We start from the raw sequence: 17,887 nt of genomic DNA, 5'->3' as shown, positions 1-17,887 counted from the left end.
GGGCTTCCCCTTACCACTTCTTAAACTTATTTTTTCTTTCAGAGTCAAGTGTGTTTTAACATTTCTGATCTCTCCAAGACCCCACCTTAAATTATTAAAGCTAATGTCTGTTTTCCCTTCCTCATAAGAGAGACCTGTGAGCAGGATAGAAATAGCATTGAAATAACAAAAGAAGTGGATTCTGTATTTATTCTTCAATGGAGTAGCTTCGTGAACCTTGGGAAGATCACTCAGATTCTTGGGAACTGTACAGTCGAGGTCCCTCTCAACTCTAAAATGTCATTCTTTCCATACTGTTGCAGGAAGTTGGGGGGACCCTTGTAGGGCCCAAGAGTGGGCTCTTGTCTAACACTCAGAAATTAATTGTCTGAGGAGACATGTGCTGACAAAGCAAGAAACTACTGGGAAAATGGGCACCTGGGTGGAGAGCAGGAAGGTAAGGGTACCTAGGAAGACTGCTCAGGCACGTGGCTTGCAATTTCCATTTTTATTGTGATGGGATTTAACTTCTGAGTTTTCTCTGGCCAACCACTCTGAGTCAGGGTCATTCCTGGTACTCCATGCATTGCTCAGCCAAGATGGATGCCAGCGAGAAGGATTCTGGGAGGTGGCAGGACACCTGGCTTCTGCTTTCGACCTTTCCTGAATTCTGGTTGGTAGTAGCTGGTTAGTTCTGTGCTCCTCCCCCAAGACCTCCTGTCGTAAGATAACGTGCAAATGGTTACTGTGGTGCCTGGCCAGGGTGGGCGGTTTCAGTCAGTGTGTTTTCCCTAACAATTCCACGTACTATCTGCATCCCATTCCTATGAGTTCTCATTCCTGAGACATCACTGTAGTGCCACCAGAACCAACCGGTGAGCCAAGATCTTTGGTAAGTATACAGCTGCTCAGAACCTCAGGCTCCTCATGTGTAAAATGGGGGAAAGTGCCAGTACATTGTTATAGGATAAACCGTCTGCACACATGTGCGTGCGTATTATTGTGCCTTAGATCCCGATGTATAGAAAGCACTTAAGTGTTTGCATTCATTAGCATATCCTCTCTACTCTGCCCTCATTGCTTGTTGATAGCAACCATGAAGAAGGCTTTTTTGGATGGGGTCTGCCAAGGAATATAGAAAGTTAAGTTCTTCAGAGAAAGAATTTACTGTTTGTTAGCAATCCTTGGGGCTTCCCAAGTGGCGCTAGTGGTAAAGAATTCACCTGCCAATGCCAGAGACGCAAGAGGCATGGATTCTGTCCCTGGGTTGGGAACCCCTGAAGGAGGAAATGGCAACCCACTCCAGTATTCTTGCCTGGAAAATTCATGGACAGAGGATCCTGGTGGGCTACTGTCCACGGGGTCGCAAAAATTCGGCCACTGAGCATGCACGCAGATTCGACAAAAGCAAACCTTACTCTGAGATCATAGAAAAGAGTAAATTATCCCGATTATAGTGGACCAGGCTGAGTTTGAGCCCTTGGACACTACCTCCAACTTGGGGAGCCAGCTGTCTAAAGGCTTTGTCTAAGAGCTTCTAAAAAAGAACAAGACTTGGCTGACAGGGCCCATAGATCCTTGCTCAACTATAGATCCTTGCTCAACTATTAGCAAGCCTTCGGGGCTAGGGGGCGGGGGATACTGGCAGACTTTATTAAACTACTGTCTTCATATGGTGGTACTGGAGATGACTCAGACCTCAGGAGCTGGGACAGCAAACTTCTCTCTGGCCTTGAGAGCTAAAATTCCTCCATCTGGCCATGGGCCAGCCCTAGAGAATCAAGGAAGTGGGAAGCCATGGAAATGTTCTGTTTGTGCCAAAGAAAAGTTTTGACCAGAGTTTTCCATGCAGGATTGTTTCACATGTGTATGTGTGTTAAATATTTTGTAACATCTAATTCAAGAAGTTTAACCATAAAAAAAAGAAGTTCGACTAGGCCAAGAGGGGAAACGGTCAGAGTTCAGTCCCCGCTCATTAAAGCCTCAGGCCAGATCTGGAATAGAGATCTCAGAGCACAGGCCTTTGAAGAGGGTAAGCAGAGGAATAGGAGAAAGGAGGGATTTGAATTGCTGGTGGAAAAGAGACAGTGAAATTATACTGCGGTTGGGTGAGGCGGGGAACTTTTCAAATAAAACACATCTGCCAGAAGAGAAGCTAAAGAAAGGGTAGCAAGGGCTGGTCCTGAAGGGGTGGGGTGCGTAGCTGTATTGTCCAGTCTACCCCCTCGTTTCTGAGGAGAGCCCAAGGCCAGTTAGTGGCTTGGCCTGGCCTCTGAGTCTGACACCTGCCTTACATCTTGCTGTACCTAGATGTAGTTCTTAGGGGGAGGAGGGAGGGGGCCACTTACCTTGATCTCCCCACCTTCAGTGTGACTCCAGCAGGGGTCTGACGACAGTACACAGCCCTAGTGGGGGATTGAAGATGGCCTGTAAGGAGGCAGGGCAAGGAGGGAAGAGCCTTGTGCAAAGGAAAACCATAGCTGAGCTTGGACCGCCCTCACCCTCAGAAAATCAACACCAGGGCCCTTACCCTCATACTAACGAACGTGACTTGTCGCTGCACCTCTCAGCTACTCTGGCAGCTCGTAGGCTGCTGAGTGCCATCCTGATGTTTCAGTGCCCAGAAAGGTCAGCAAATCTCGGATGAATTTCAGAGGGGAGCAATAAACGTCTTGGGAGACTGGAAGAAAAGATCAAAGGGATCAGAGGATGGCCATCAGGTTTTTTTATTTATTTTTAATTGAACGATAACTCTTTACAGTATGGCATTGGCGTCTGTCATACATCAACATGAATCAGCCATAGGTATACACATGTCCCCTGCCTCTTAAACCTCCCTCCTACCCCATCCCACCCCTCTAGTTTGTCACAGAGCCCCACTTTCAGTTCCCTGAGTCATACAGCAAATTCCCCCTGGCCATCTATTTCACATATGTTAGTGAATATGTCTCCGTTCTACTCTCTCAATTCGTCCCACCCTCTCCACCATCCCCGTCCCCATGTCCATAAGTCTGTTTGTGTCTGCATCTCCACGGCTGCCCTGCAAGTAGGTTCTCAGTACCATCTTTCTAGATTCTGTATACATGCATTAATATACGATATTTCTATTTCTGACTTACTTCACTCTGTATAATAGGCTCTAGGTTCATCCATCTCATGAGCACTGACTCAAATGTGTTCCTTTTTATGACTGAGTAATATTCCATCGTGTATATGTACCACAGCTGCTTTATCCATTCATCTGTCAGTGGACATCTAGGTTGCTTCCATGCCCTAGCTATTGTAAATAGTGCTGCAGTAAACATTGGGGTACATGTAACTTTTTTCAGTTGTGACTTTCTCAGGGTATATGCCTATGTGGGATTGTGGGGTCATATGGTAGTTTTATTCCTAGTTTTAAAAGGCATCTCCATACTGTCTTCCACAGTGGCTGTATCAATTTACATTCCTACCAACAGTGCAAGAAGGCTCCCTTTTCTCCACACCCGCTCCAGCATTTATCGTTTGTAGATTTTTTGATGATGCCCATTCTGTAAGCTCATTAGGTTTTAGGTATGTTGGCACTCAAGAATGAGAGAAGAGCTTTCCAGGTATGAGCACCCAAGGACCGGAAGAGGAAGGAACACATTTCAAATGGAATCTACCCAGCTGGAGACCGAAGAAGACTCCAAATCTCTGTACTCATCTTGGCTGTGGGATCCTGGTAAGATCTTTCTCCTAAACTAGCTGTGAGAAGCAGCTTACAGTTCAGATCTCATCATCTTTATCTCAGTTTTAAACTTCCCTGCTCAAAGGAAACTCCAACACTTTGCTCTGCAAGCACCTGCCTGGGTTGGCATTCCACGAGCAGGTGTCACCGAGTTTAGCCTGACTGGGGACAGTGGGGCAGCCCCAACAGGTGGAAGAGCTGGCAGAGACCCTGCCTCGTTCATGTCTGGCCGACCATGGGGGCAAGAGCTGACACAAAGGCAAGTTTGTCCTTCTGCTCAGGCCACTGTCCAAATCCTACAACTCTCCCAGCTTGTCCCTCTACAGAGAGACTGGAGAGGATGCCCTAGACTTGGCTCCTATTGAATTGGGGTGCTGTGTGTCTTCCTTGTGAGGTCAACTGAGTCCAGTGAGCACCTCCATCTGACTACTGACTTCCTCTCTCTGCTCCCCTAATCTGGGATCCAGTGGGCAACCTCGCTTCCCTCTAAGATGGGCGAGTATACTTGAGGTATCCCTGAGGAGTGGGGTTTGGACCCCCTGCCCACTAAACATCTACACTCTTTTTACTGATGGGAATCCAGGAGGAGGGATGGGGACCCGAAAAGGCAAAGAACCAATGGCAAGCATGCCTCTGGGGGTCTCCACTGGAAAGAAATCAAGCTTAGAAGCTAGATGGAACGGTTGGGGCAGCAGGCCTAAGAGGCTACGCTATGTCTTCATTGTAAAGGACTGGCTCATGTGTGTCTGAGATTATTTAGACTTTCTTTTTTTAACTAGAATTGACTCTTGTGAGTGCTGATGCAGGGAAAGATCAAGGATTCTGCCATTTCAGTCCTGGGTGCCTATGGGGCCAAGGACAAGACATGGCAGTCAGGAAGACCTCTCTGGCTGGGCCCCTGCCAGAACCACTTGACCTTATGACTGATGATGGCCTCTTCAGAAAGCGTCTTAAATTCCTGGACAATGCTCACGTCTGAGTGCTCCTACCTTCAAAGTCTAGAATAGGCAGTAGCCTCTAAAATGTTCTCTAGGCACAGAGACAAACCTAGACAGTGTATTAAAAAGCCAACACATTACTTTTCAGACAAAGATCCATACTGTCAAAGCTCTGGTCTTTCCAGTAGTCATGAATGGATGTGAGAGTTGGACCATGAAGAAGGCTGAGCACCAAGGAACTGATGCTTTCGAACTGTGGTACTGGAGAAGACTCTTGAGAGTCCCTTGGACTGCATGGAGATCCAACTAGTCAATTCTAAAGGAAATCAACCCTGAATATTCATTGGAAGGACTGATGCTGAAGCTGAAGCTCCAATACTTTGGCCACCTGAGTCAAAGAACCAACTCATTGGAAAAGACTCTGTTGCTTTTCAGACAGAGTCAGATTGAAGGCAAAAGGAGAATGGGACAGCACAGGAAGAGATGGTTAGATAGCATCTCTGACTCAATGGACATGCATTTGAGCAAACTGGGATACAGTGGAGGACAGAGGAGTGTGGCCTGCTGCAATCCTTGGGGCCTGAAAGAGTCAAACACGGCTTAGTGACTAAACAATAGCAGCTAGGCACAGAGGGCATGACTACTCCTATGCCCTGCAGCCTGTGGAGCGCCTGACCCTGGGGGCTGCCATCTGCACTGTGGTCTACATGACTGGCACCTCCCAGTACAGTGGGAGGCACCATTCGCTCAGCTGCACAGCATGGCCCTGCCAGCCCCCTCCAGTGGCGCTCCCAGTCCAAAAAAGGAAGCATGTTGAGTCCCAGTCTCCTTCATTCTCTCCTCACCCTTCTGCTCAGTGCACCATGGACTCCCTCGCTACAGGGTTCCCTTCCCCACTCTCCCTTCCCCTGTTCTGACCAGCCTTTAGCACAAGGACCAGGTCATTGCACAGGCCGGGTGGAGGGAAAACCTGAGCCCACCACACATCTGTGACCCCTACCGGGCTGACAGTCGCGGGAATCTTCTTCTCAGCCCTCAGGGTGACTTCAAGGCCTAGGAGAGGGTCAGCTGCGCGGTTTCCCAGGTGCTTCTGTTCCACCCTCCCCCTGGGACACTCTATGAGTCCTGCTCTGTGAAGGACTGAGGGGTCAGAGGGTGGGATTGGCAAACAGCTCTGCACCATCCCTGCCTTCTGGTGACCAGACCCTCTGTGCCCCTTTCTGCCCACTCCTGGGCCTTTCTCTCCTGCCGCTGCTTGCCTTCGGTCCCACAGAGAGGGAACTAACAGTCCTGCGTCCCTTTCCCCTTCCTGGTGCCAAGGAATCTTCTTCCTCCCCATGCTCTGAGGCAGAGCCCAGCCACCTTCGAATAGCAGAAGAGTGAGTCAGAGAGAGATGAGGGTCTTAGTGGGGTAGACAGTGGTGTCCAAGGTAGCCTGGGGTTGTAGGCTACACAAAGTTGAGATAAGGCTTACCTTGCAATAATATGGTCACAGTTAGTGGGGAAGGGATATGTGTGTGTGTATGTATATGTATATATATATTTGTTGTTGTTTTCCAGTCGTTCAGTCGTGTCTGACCCTGCGACTCCCATGGACTGCAGCACGCCAGGCTTCCCTGTCTTTCACCATCTCCCGGAGTTTGCTCAAACTCATGTCCATTGAGTCAGTGATGCCATCCAACCATCTCATCCTCTGTCATCCCCTTCTCCTCCTGCCTTCAATCTTTGCCAGCATCAGAGTCTTTCCCAATAAATCGGCTCTTCACATCCAGTGGCCCAAGTATTAGCACAACATCCATCATGAAGTAGGCACTGGATAAAGAGTGCCGCTCTTTGTCTCATCATAATCTTGTCTTCGGGCTTCCTGGTGGTCCAGTGTTTAAGAATCTGCCTGACAATGCAGGGGCACGATTCAATCCCTGCTTGGGGAAGATCCCACATGCTGTGGGCCAGCTAAGCCCAGGAACCACAACTACTGAAGCCCTCGCATGCCTGGGTTCCGCAACTAGAGAAGTGGCCTCAGTGAGAAGCCTACGCACCTCAGCTAGAGAACAGCCCCTGCTCCCCGCAGCTAGAGAAAAGCCTGTGCGCAACAACTAAGACCCAGTGCAGCCAGAAATATATTAAAAAAACAAATAAAATTTTTAAAAATGGGTTGTTTTAAGGAATAATAGTAATCTTGTCGTCTTCCAGGACCATTGATCTGCTGACCTTTGACCCCATGTCTATGATGCCAGTATTGAGCAAAGTGCTGAGGACAGATGGAAGTGGGAAATCAGGGTGACTTCTCCAAAGGCGTCATCTCCTCTTCCTAATCTGTTCCCTCTCAGCATTTATGAGAAAGCGACGTGGAAGTGAGGCTCAGTGTTTTGAAATGCTGGGTTCTCTCTTTGTCCTAAATACTTTCAAATAAAGCCAGCCACAGAAGCCACTTCGCATAGCTAGAATTTGAAAACCAGGAGCCAGTGAGGGGAAAGAAGTGACGACAGGCAGAGAGAGCACTAAACCCTCACGGGCGCAGCAACCATTCCAGCTGTCCACCAGGTCCTGCCAGCGACTTACTGGGACAGTCCAACAGGGGTTTGGTCTGTCCAGTAGGAGGACAGCCTTCACTTAAGAAAAGCCAGTTATGAGAAATCCAAACTCAGGGAACCAGAATGAGGACAAAGGGATTCACATTACATACAAATGGACTCTTTGCAAACGACTTCTGATGACACGCACGTGCTTTGTGAAAAGATGCACCCCTGGGTGCAGGGATGTAGGGTAAGCTCTGAGCTAGTCCCTTAAGAAGGAGCCACCTGGACTTCCCTGCTGCACTTCCATGGCAGGGGTCATGGGTTCGATCCCTGGTCAGGGGCTAAGGTCCTGCATCCCCCGCAGCGCAGCCAAAACAAACAAGCAGAAAGAGACCAGCCCCCTAGGAGACTCCAAGGGATGTGTTAGCTTCGAGCTTTGCCCAGGTGGTCGATCCTCCCAAAATGCAGGACATTTTCCCAGGGAAGAAATTTCGCAGTTTCCACCATCCATAAGGATTTTAGTCTCTCTCCAGGAAGTCAGCAGAAACCCCAGAGAAAATTCCCAGCTGATCCCTTGAATCCTTCCTTCTCTTCCCGGTTCCTCGGTGCTCCTAGTGCTCCAGGTTAAGGGGCCAGTCCCCTCCCACTCACCTCCTGGTTAGAAAAAAAGAAGACGGTCCTTATAGGGTCAAAGATCTTTGCACCCCAAGAGCAAAACAAAATTTTTGAAACAGTAGTTTTTCTTCAGAAATTTTATCCACGAGGAATAAAGAACAACCTCGCTTTATGAGCTCAGGAGGTATAAATGTAGTCAGTTTCCTAGAAACTTAGTAAAGAGATGTAAGACAGGAAATAAAAAGGTGTGTCTATCTCTGTCATTCAGTAGGCATGGTGCATCTCAGTACTGATGTCCTGAGGCTTTGCAAGTCGGGATGAGTATCTGTTTAGGCTATTATTTCCATGTGGGGAAAATGGATGAAAAGAACAATTCTGACTCCTTGCAGCCTCAGTCTCGTCTGCCAGCAGCGGAGACTGTTCATAGTCAGGCACCACTCAAAGTAAGTACGCACATATTCTACGTCCCAGGAATCCTCTCTCCGACGTATGTTTTAGCCATTCTCACCAGGTTCTGAAGGGGACACATACCAGATGTCCGCTGTGGGTTTGGGTGCGGTGCCAGCAAAGTGGACAATGAAGTGGAAGTGGGGGTCCAGACTAAGGGCCCACAGCAGATAGCACAATGGGCCAGATGATGCTCATGGCAACATGGATGGATCCCCAAACCACAGAGCTGAGTAAAGAAAAGTACAGAAAACGAATTACAATATAATACCACCATGTGAGCAGATTAAAAATGCACACGCCCAAGAGGAATCATTTATCAGAAACACATTAACTAAAAAACATTACGTAATCTGAAACGGTTACCTATGTGGGAAGGAACCTGGGAATGGGGAACAGAGATGAATATATAACTAAACCAGGACCACAGAAAAACTTGTACGTGAATGTTCGTAGCAGAATGATCCCTGATAACCAAAAAGTAGAAACAACCCAAATGTCCGTGAGCTGATGACTCTATCAGTTGGTATATCCATACAATGTGGTGATATTTGGCCATTGAGCACTGATTCATGCTACAACATGGATGACCTTTGAACACATTATGTTAAGTGAAAGAAACCTGCACAAAAGACCACAAAATGTGTGATTCCATTTTTATGAAATGTCCAGAATTAGCAAATCTAAAGAAAACAGAAAGTGGATTAAATAACCTAGCACTGGGGGAAGGGAGATTGAGGGCAAATGGGGAGTGACTGCTAATGGGTATAAGGTCTCTTTCTGGGAGATGAAAATGTTTTAAACTTATAGTGATGGTTGTACAACTCAGGGTGTATATATATATATATATATATATATATATAACAATTGTTGTACACTTTGAACGGGCAGAGGGGGAGGGCATGCTCACGTGGTTGCCAGTAACTTCTTCCTCTTTGTGCTTCTGGTTTCACAGGGAACTGGGTTCACCTACCTTAACCCTGCCCGCTGCCCATTTCCCTCAAACGTGCACATTTGCCTCTGGCCCTTCTGGCTTGATGGACGTTGGTAGCGAAGGACAGGGAAACCTGGCGTGCTGCAGTCCATGGGGTCGCACAAAGTCAGACACAACTTAGCAACTTCTAAGTTGAGGTTACTAAGAACACAATGAACAATTTCTAATTCAAAAACCAGCACTGGCAAAGGCTCCCTGGGACTGACTCAAAGCTGACTCCAGGGCAGGACTGACTGACTAGCTACATGCAGACCATATCTGCCACTGCCCAAAGAGGGTCACAGCCAGCTTGTGGCCACGGCGGCGGGCGGCAGGGGGGGCGGTTCTCACAATGAAAGTTGAAAGGGACCTACAAGGTCTTTTGTGTTCTCTTAACTAGATGTAAGTTTATCACTAGTCAACAGCGTCATTCTAAGAAGACATATCTTCTCTTCCTGGTTTCGTCAGTTTTAGCTGGGTGACTTTAAAATGCTACTTAACTTTCTCTGACCCTCAGTTTCTCTCTCTCTGGGAAATGGGCATAGAATTACCTACAGCAGTTTGGATAGTAGATGAAGTAATATATGTGAAAACTCTGGCACAGTACTTGAGAGACGTTTGCTGAATCTGCCTTCCAAAAATCGAACCTGCTTCTCCAAAGAGACAACCACATACACTAACACATTCTTGAATTTGGCGAAATTGATAGAAGGCTCCAAATCATGGGAAGTAAAGTCATAATCTTAACTGAGAGTCTCTTATGTGCCAGACAGTATTGGGTGCTCGGGAGCAGAGATGGAAAGAATGGTTTTAGGAGTCAGATGTCTATACAAGCAACAGAAACCCAACTTAAACCCAACTTCGGTAGGAGCCGAAAAGGGAATGCGGTGGCTCAGTAATGAGCTGAGCTGTTGGGACCCCTCTCCTGTTCCTCCTCCTCTTCCTCTGCTTCATTTTCTCTGGATGAGCTGAGAACAACCCCTACCCCTCCTAGCTTACTGCTGACCTGGGTGGGAGATGAGAGACTGTCAGCAGATCCCTGGTCTCACTTCCTGTGGAAACAGAGTGTGAATGGCTGGTGCCGTAACCACAGCCATTGAATTGAAACTCCGAGAAGCCAGTTTCCTATTGGAAAGACACTTTTTTTTTCACTTTTTAAATAAAATTTATTATTTTCCTGAGGTATAGCCGGTTTATAGGAAAAATCTCCATACGTTTAAGGCTTCTCTGCCCATTAACAGGCTGGTCATGGCAGAAAAGGAAGCTTAAACCAACTGCATGGAACAATGATGGTAATTTATCGGCTCCCCCATAACCGAAAAGTTCTGGGACACAGTGGACATTTCTCAGGCCCTATCCTTTCTCCCGCAGCTCTCTCAGCTCTGCCTCCGTGTGTGTCTGCTTTGTGTCAGGCCGGCTTCCTCCATGCGGGGTAGCCCTCATCATCAGCACTCAGGGCAAAGGCTGTCTTGTTCTCATCTGGCAAGAGCAGTTTCCTGCAGTCGTGGCAGGAAAGTCTGAAGGGGTGGTTCTGCCTGGACCACCACAGCCAAGGCAATGCCCAGGTCGACTCCTGAGACCGTGATGGGCTGATGTCCTTCGATGAGCCAGAGTCCGTGCGGAAAGTCACAACTCACAATGGGAGAGCGTGGAAGGACACGGAGAACGTCCGCCCAGTGCCTCCCACAAGGCCACAAATCTCACAGGTGAGGAAATGTGGCCAAGCCCACCCACAGTTCTACATCTACTCTGTGGCCAGATCTAAGGCCAGATATCAGTGGCTTTTGCCTACAGTTGGCTGCTTTTGAATCAATAATGGAACAGAAGACCTTGATGGGTAACAAACACCCCATCACTAGGGAGATTCAAGCCGAGGCTGGATGGGATCATAGCTATAAAAGGAATTACTGCACTTATCTCCAAGGAAGGAGGCCCTTGTTACTGGTGTTTTGTGGGAACAGCATGGAGATGAGACAATCCCAGGATGGGCTCATGGAAACAAGGCCCTGCAGCAGGGATGGGCCTGTCCTGTCCACTTCCTTGGATTTGTAACTTCCTGAGCGAGGCTCTGACTCCCCTCTGCCTTCCCCTCCTCCCTGCCCTGTTCCAGGCTCAGATGGACAAGCCAGGGCTGGTAATTGTATTTAGTTCAGTTTCCTCCCTGGCCCTGCCCACCCGATAATCTGATTTCCAAGGGCTGAGGGATGGCAGGGCCCAGGCTCAGGAAGAAATCTGCTCCCTTGTGTCCGCTGGGCCTGTTAATTTGATAGAACTACTTGCTGAGCTTCCACAGAACCCTCATTAGGAACAAATTTCATCTGGTTCCCACAACCCTGGCCCTGGGGAGCTCTCCAACTCTCAGCCCAGAAGGAAATTCAGCTTTCCAATTTACTACTAATTTCTGCATAAGGATATTGTCTTTATCATAATAATAGCAACCCAAGATTGAGCACCTACTGTGTGTTAGACACAGTACCGGGGGCTTTATACCTGATGACTCACTAGGTGTGCTGTTCCCCTGTGAATTCACAGGTGCTCCAAGCTAGGCCCGTGGATAATGACCCCCTTTGTCACAGGATTCTCCCTCCATTTGAATGGATTTACTCTTGGCCCTGGGACCTTTGACCAGATCAGAGAGTCGTGTGATGCTCAGTGTTTCTAGGGCAAGACGGCTGTCCGAGTGGAGCAGGATCTAACCCAAGTCTCCTCTCCTGCCCAAGGGCTTCTGGTGTCTAACAGATGCCAGCAGTCAGTCAGAACACCTATTGGAGCTCACCTTTGCCATCCCACCCCATCACCATAACAACCACCTGTGACTTCAAACCCCATTCTACAGCTCAGGGTGGAAAGACAGACTCTGGGTCCTGGAGAGAAGCAGCTTTGCCATCTATCAGCTATGTAAACTTGTAAGGGCATCTCAACACTGAGGCAGGGATTCTTCATCTGGGAATGGTGAGAGCATAATCTACCTTAGAGGGCATCTGTGAGCACTGAATGAAGTAAAGGATAAGCAACCTAGTCTCTGGTTTCACTGTGTGGGATGGGAATTATGAATCACCCTCAGCTCAAGTATTTTCCCAGAGCCTGAACTACCCCTGGGCCAGGCCATCTGGCCTTCCACTTTGACTTCCTCTCTTAAGAGGGGGATGGAGAGCTTGCCAGATTGCTCATCACATGGACCCGTTTTATTTTGCCTTTGGCCACATCACACAGCATGTGAGATTTTACTTCCAAGATCAGGGATCAAACCCTTGTCCCATGCATTGAAAGTGCAGAGTCTTAACCACTGAACCACCAGGGAAGTCCCTCATCACACAGAAATGGTGTGAATCACCTGCTTGTTCTTTGCGGGTCTCTGTCCCCATGGAGCTCATGTTTTCATGACACTAATGACAGATAAGTAAATGAATATCTATTTTCTTTTTTTTTTTTTTAAGCTGTGCCATGTGTCTTGTGGGATCTTAGTTCCCCGACCAGGAATTGAACCCGGGCCCCCTGCAGTGGAAACACAGAGTCCTAACCACTGGACCACCAAAGAACTCCTGTGAATGGATATATAAAGCATCACATTGTGACATATGCTCTGTCCGAGGAGACACGGGGGAAGCTACTGGCCCCCCAGCTAGAGTGCTGGTGTCCTGCCACCCTAGGGAGGTTACAAATAGCTTTCCATATGCCACTCCACCCAGACGATAGGCACTCCCCTCCCCAGGCAGTCAGCCTGCTACCCGAGTAGTCTGTGTGTTACTGGCTGCATTGCCCCTACCCCAGAGAAGCCTCTTCTCTCAGACTTTTTCCAAGGGGCAGACCTGGGCTCAGCCCCTGATTCTGCTGCTAGCTTTGTTGTGAGTATAAATTCTGGCAGCCTGGGAGACACCAACTCCCCCTCCCAAAGAACTCCATGTCTGGTTTCCCTGCCTCTTTCAAATCTATTCAGGTGTCACCTCTCCCAGGAGGGCTTCCCTGACCACCTGTTCTAAATTAGCCAGCCTCACACATAACCCCCTCCACCCCACTTTTCCCCCATCCTGACTGTCCATCTCCTTAGCCAAAACTAACAAGTGAGTACAGCAAGGTCACATTATATAAAGTCAATATACAAAAATCAATTGTATTTCTAGTATTAATTTTGGAATTAACTTTTGTATAAGAAGGCGTGAGGGAAGAATTGAAGTTAGTTGGATATCAGGTTGTTCCAGCACCATTTGCTGAAAACGCTGTTTCTACATAAAATAACCTTGGCACTTCTGTAAAACATCTGACTGTTTATATACGTATTGGCCTATTTCTGGCTCTATAATGTTCCATTGATCTATAATCTATAGCAATACCACATTGTCTTGATTATGTAGCTTTGTAATAAGTCTTGAGATCAGATAAAGTAAGTCTTCTAACTTTATTCTTTTCTTTAGCTGCACTTTGCTCTTACATGTTGGGCTCACTGCACAGCTTATAGGATCTTAGTTTTCTGACCGGGAATTAAACCCACACTCTCAACAGTAAAATCACAGACTCCTAACCACTGGACCACCGGGGAATTCTTTGTTCTTCTTTTTTTTTTTTTAATTTTTGGCTGCACTAATGCAACATATGAGATCTTATTTCCCAGACTGGGGATTGAACGTGTGCCCCTTGACAGTAGAAGCACAGAGTCTTAACCACTGGACTGCCAGGGAAGTCCCTCCATGTTCTTCAATTTTTATAAAATTTTTTTGGTTATTCTAGGTATTTTCTAGTCCCACATACATTTTCTTTTTATTTAATTTTTTAAAACTTTTAATTGAAGGATAATTCCTGTACAGTATTGCGTTGGTTTCTACCAAACATCAACATGAACCAGCCATAGGTTTACCCATGTCCCCTCCCAATTCTTAAATTTTTAATTGATGTAAAGTTGATTTACAATGTTGTGGATGTTTCTGGTATACAGCAAAATGATTCATTATTTGTCTATATTCTTTTTCATCATGATTTATTACAGGATATTGAATATAGGTCCCTGTGCTATACAATAGGACCTTATTATTTACCTATTTTATATATAGATGTAGTCAGCTTTTTTTCAATTTCTTTGAGAAAAAAGAAAAAAGCCCACTGGCATCTTATTGGGATTTCGTAGAACAATTTGCTTTTCAAATATAGCTTTATTTGAGGAGAATTGATATCTTAACAATATTGAGGCTTTCAATCCATAAACATGGTATATCTGTCCATTTAACATTCATTTAGTTGGGTCAGACTTCCCTGGTGGCTCAGACGGTAAAGCGTCTGCCTACAATGCAGGAGACCTGGGTTCAATCCCTGGGTCAGGAAGATCTCCTGGAGAAGGAAATGGCAACCCACTCCAGTATTCTTGCCTGGAAAATTCCATGGACAGAGAAGCCTGGTAGTCTACAGTCCATGGGGTCGCAAAGAGTCGGACATGACTGAGCAACTTCACTTTCCTCACTTAAAATTTTCATAGGAATATTTTATAGTTTCCTATATAGAGTTCCTCATATATTTTGTTTAATTTATCCCTGAGATACTAAGTTTTTGTGTTACTGTGAGTGGCATTTTATATTTTTGTTTCTAACTATTTATTGCTAATATACAGAAATACATTTGATTTTTGTACATTGACTTTGTATCATGTGACCCTGATAGCTTTTTATAGCCACCTTAGGACTTCCAAAGTAGACAATCATGTTGTCTTTGAATAAAGATAGTTCCCTTTTCAATCTATATGTCTTTTATTTGTTTTACTTTCCTTATTGCACTATCTAGGGCCTTCAGTACAATGTTGAAAACAAGGGCTAAGGTGGTCATTTTTGCCCTTTACCCAGTCTTTGAGGCTAAGCATTCTGTCTTTCACCATTAAATATTAAGTTTGTTGAAGATTATTCATAGATGTCCTTTATTAAGTTATGAAAGTTCTGTCTATTTTTTGTTTACTAAAAGGCTTTTGAATTTTGTCAAAAACACTTTGCAACTCTATTGAGATGATCATATAGTTGTTCGGTATTTTTTTTTTTTAATTGTGCTGGTATGGTGAATTATGCTGATTAATTTTCAAATGGTAAACAAACCTTCCATTCCTGGGATAAACCTGATTTGGTCATACCTCATTTCCCTTTCTATCTGTTGCTAGATTTGATTTGCTAAAATTTTGTTAAGGGTCTGTGTTCATTAGAGATTTATTTCTTTTCTTGAAATCTTATAATCAAATTTTTTTCTAATTTGGTATCAGAGTAGTGCTTGACTCAAAATATGAGTTGGGAAGTGTTCCTTTTTTATTTATTTTCATTTTCTGTGTAGAATTGATATATTTTCTTCGTTAAATATTAGGTAGGATTTACTACTGAAACTATCTGGACCTGGAATTTTCTTTATGGAAAGATTTTTTTAAAAATCAATTTACTTAAGTTTTCTTATATTGAGATAAATTCCACATAACATAAAATTCACCACTGAAACCATTTTAAAGTGTATAATTCATTGGTTATTTACTATACTGACAGCATTGTGCAACCATTTCCACTTGTGAACTCCAGAATGTTTCCATCATATCAAAAAGAAACCCCACACCTCTCAATTCCCTCTTTCCCCATCCCCTATTAACCAGTAATCTACTTTTTGTTTGCATGGATTAGCCTATTCTGAACATTCATATAAATTAAATAGTACACTGTATGGCCTTTATGTCTGGTTTCTTTCAGTTAGCATAAATATTTTCAAGGTCCATCCACATGTATCATGTATCAGGAATTCATTCCCTTTTATTACTGAGTTATACTCCATTGTATGGACATACCACAGTTTGTTTATCCAGTCATCAGTTAATGGAAACTTGGGGTATTTTCATTTTTTTTGGCTATTACAAATAATGCCACTATGAACATTCATGTATAAGTTTTTGTGTGAACATATGTTTCAATTCTCTTGTGGAATTGCTAGGTCATATAGTAACTCTATGTTTTAACTTCTTGAGGAACTTCAAGGACTGTTTTCCAAAGTGGTCATACACATCATTTTACATTTCTACCAGCAATGTATGAGGCTTCTGAATTTTGCATATCCTTGCCAACACTCATTATTTTCCACTTTCTTTCTTTAAAACAAAAGTATTATAGTCATTCTAGTAGGTGTGAAGTGGTATCTCATTTTGGTTTTGAATTTCATTTCCCTAGTGATTACTGACATCGGCCCATTTTTATATCCTTTTTGGAGAAATGTCTATTCAAATCTTTTGCCTATGTTTAAATTGGGTGGTTTGTCTTTTTATTGTTGAGTTTAAGAGTTCTTTCTGTATTCTGAATACTAGACTGTTATTAGATACATGATTTGTAAGTACACTGTCCTATTCTGTGGCTTTTCATTTCACTTTTTTTTTCATTTTACTTTTCGATGGTTTTTTTAATGCATAATAGTCGAATTTTTTTTTTTTTCCCTTTTTGGTTGCTTGTGGCCTTTGGGGGTCATAATTAAGAAACTACTACATAATTCAAGGTCATAAGCATTTACATCCAGGATTTTTATAGTTTTATATTTAGATCTTTGACCATTTTTGAGATAATTTTTAAATAAAGTGTGAGGTTGGGGTCCAACTTCATTCTTTTACATGTGTATGTCCAGTTCTCTCAGCACCATTTGTTGTAAAGATGACTTTTTTACTGAATGGCTTGAGAATCTTATAGAAAACCAATGGACCATAGATATATGACTTTATTTCTGGACTCTCTCTGGCCCATGTGACTGTGGTTAAGTGAGGGAAGAGTGATGGGAGATGAGGTCAGAGGAGTCAAGACCTGGAATGTTTAGGGTCTTACAGGCTGTAGAAAGGACTTTGGCTTTTGCTCTGAGATAGAGCCACTAGGGCATTTTATTCAAAGGAATGAAATGATCTAACTAACATTTTAGCAGAATCATCCTGTGTGTGCTACTGTGTAGATAATAAGCAGAGGGCAAGGCCTGAAATAGGAAGGCCAGCTGGGAGGCTGTAATAATAATCCTGGCCAGAGAAGCAGATCAAGTGTGAAAGCAAAGTACATGGCCAGTAGATGCGTAATGCATGGACTCTGTCAGGACTGGAGGACTGGGTTAGTTTCCAGGAGCAGAAACCCATCACCTAGTTGGTTGTCTGTGTGTGTGTGTGTGTGTGTGTGTGTGTTAGTTGCTCAGTTGTTTTTGTGACCCCATGCCAGGCTCCTCTGTCCATGGGATTTCCCAGGCAAGAATACTGGAATGGGTAGCCTCTCCCTTCTCCAGGAGATCTTCCCAACCCAGGGGTTGAACCCAGGTCTCCCACTTTGCAGGCAGATTCTTTACCTCCTGAGCCACCAGGGAAGCCCTAATTGGTTGTAGGTGGTAGTTAATAGGATGGAAGGAAATCTGGATTCAGGAACCAGCAAATCAGTGGGTGACCCGCCTTCATAGATCTCAGGGGTCCATCGTCTCTCACCTGCTCTCTCAGTGGACCAGCTTTCTCTGCTTCATCAGCACTGGGTTGGAGAGGAGCTGTCCTTCCCCAGTGTCCAAGGACGGTACCCCTGCCCGCTTTAACTGGCCTAACTCACTTCATTAGACAAAAGCAGCTCCTGACAGTTCCAAGTCTCAGCCTCTCAAAAGGCCCTCTGTCTAGTGCTATTATTAATAATGATACAAATATTTTGCGTTCATGTCCATGCTTCACAGTGTTTGAAGTCAGAAGACAACATATTCTAGGAGG

The 17,887-nt window shown here is 45.1% G+C and overlaps 1 non-coding gene across 1 annotated transcript; it reads right to left on the bottom strand.

The window, feature by feature from the left end:
• Positions 1 to 12,645: 12,645 nt before the first annotated feature.
• Positions 12,646 to 12,718, bottom strand: TRNAG-UCC (transfer RNA glycine (anticodon UCC)). Its single transcript has one exon. It is a non-coding gene; the product is annotated as a tRNA-Gly (tRNA).
• Positions 12,719 to 17,887: the final 5,169 nt, after the last annotated feature.

Source organism: Budorcas taxicolor, chromosome 10, assembly GCF_023091745.1.
Source record: "Budorcas taxicolor isolate Tak-1 chromosome 10, Takin1.1, whole genome shotgun sequence".
Lineage (NCBI taxonomy): Eukaryota > Metazoa > Chordata > Mammalia > Artiodactyla > Bovidae > Budorcas > Budorcas taxicolor.
Note: the sequence above shows the minus strand (reverse complement) of the source record. Positions and strands in the feature narration are given on the sequence as shown.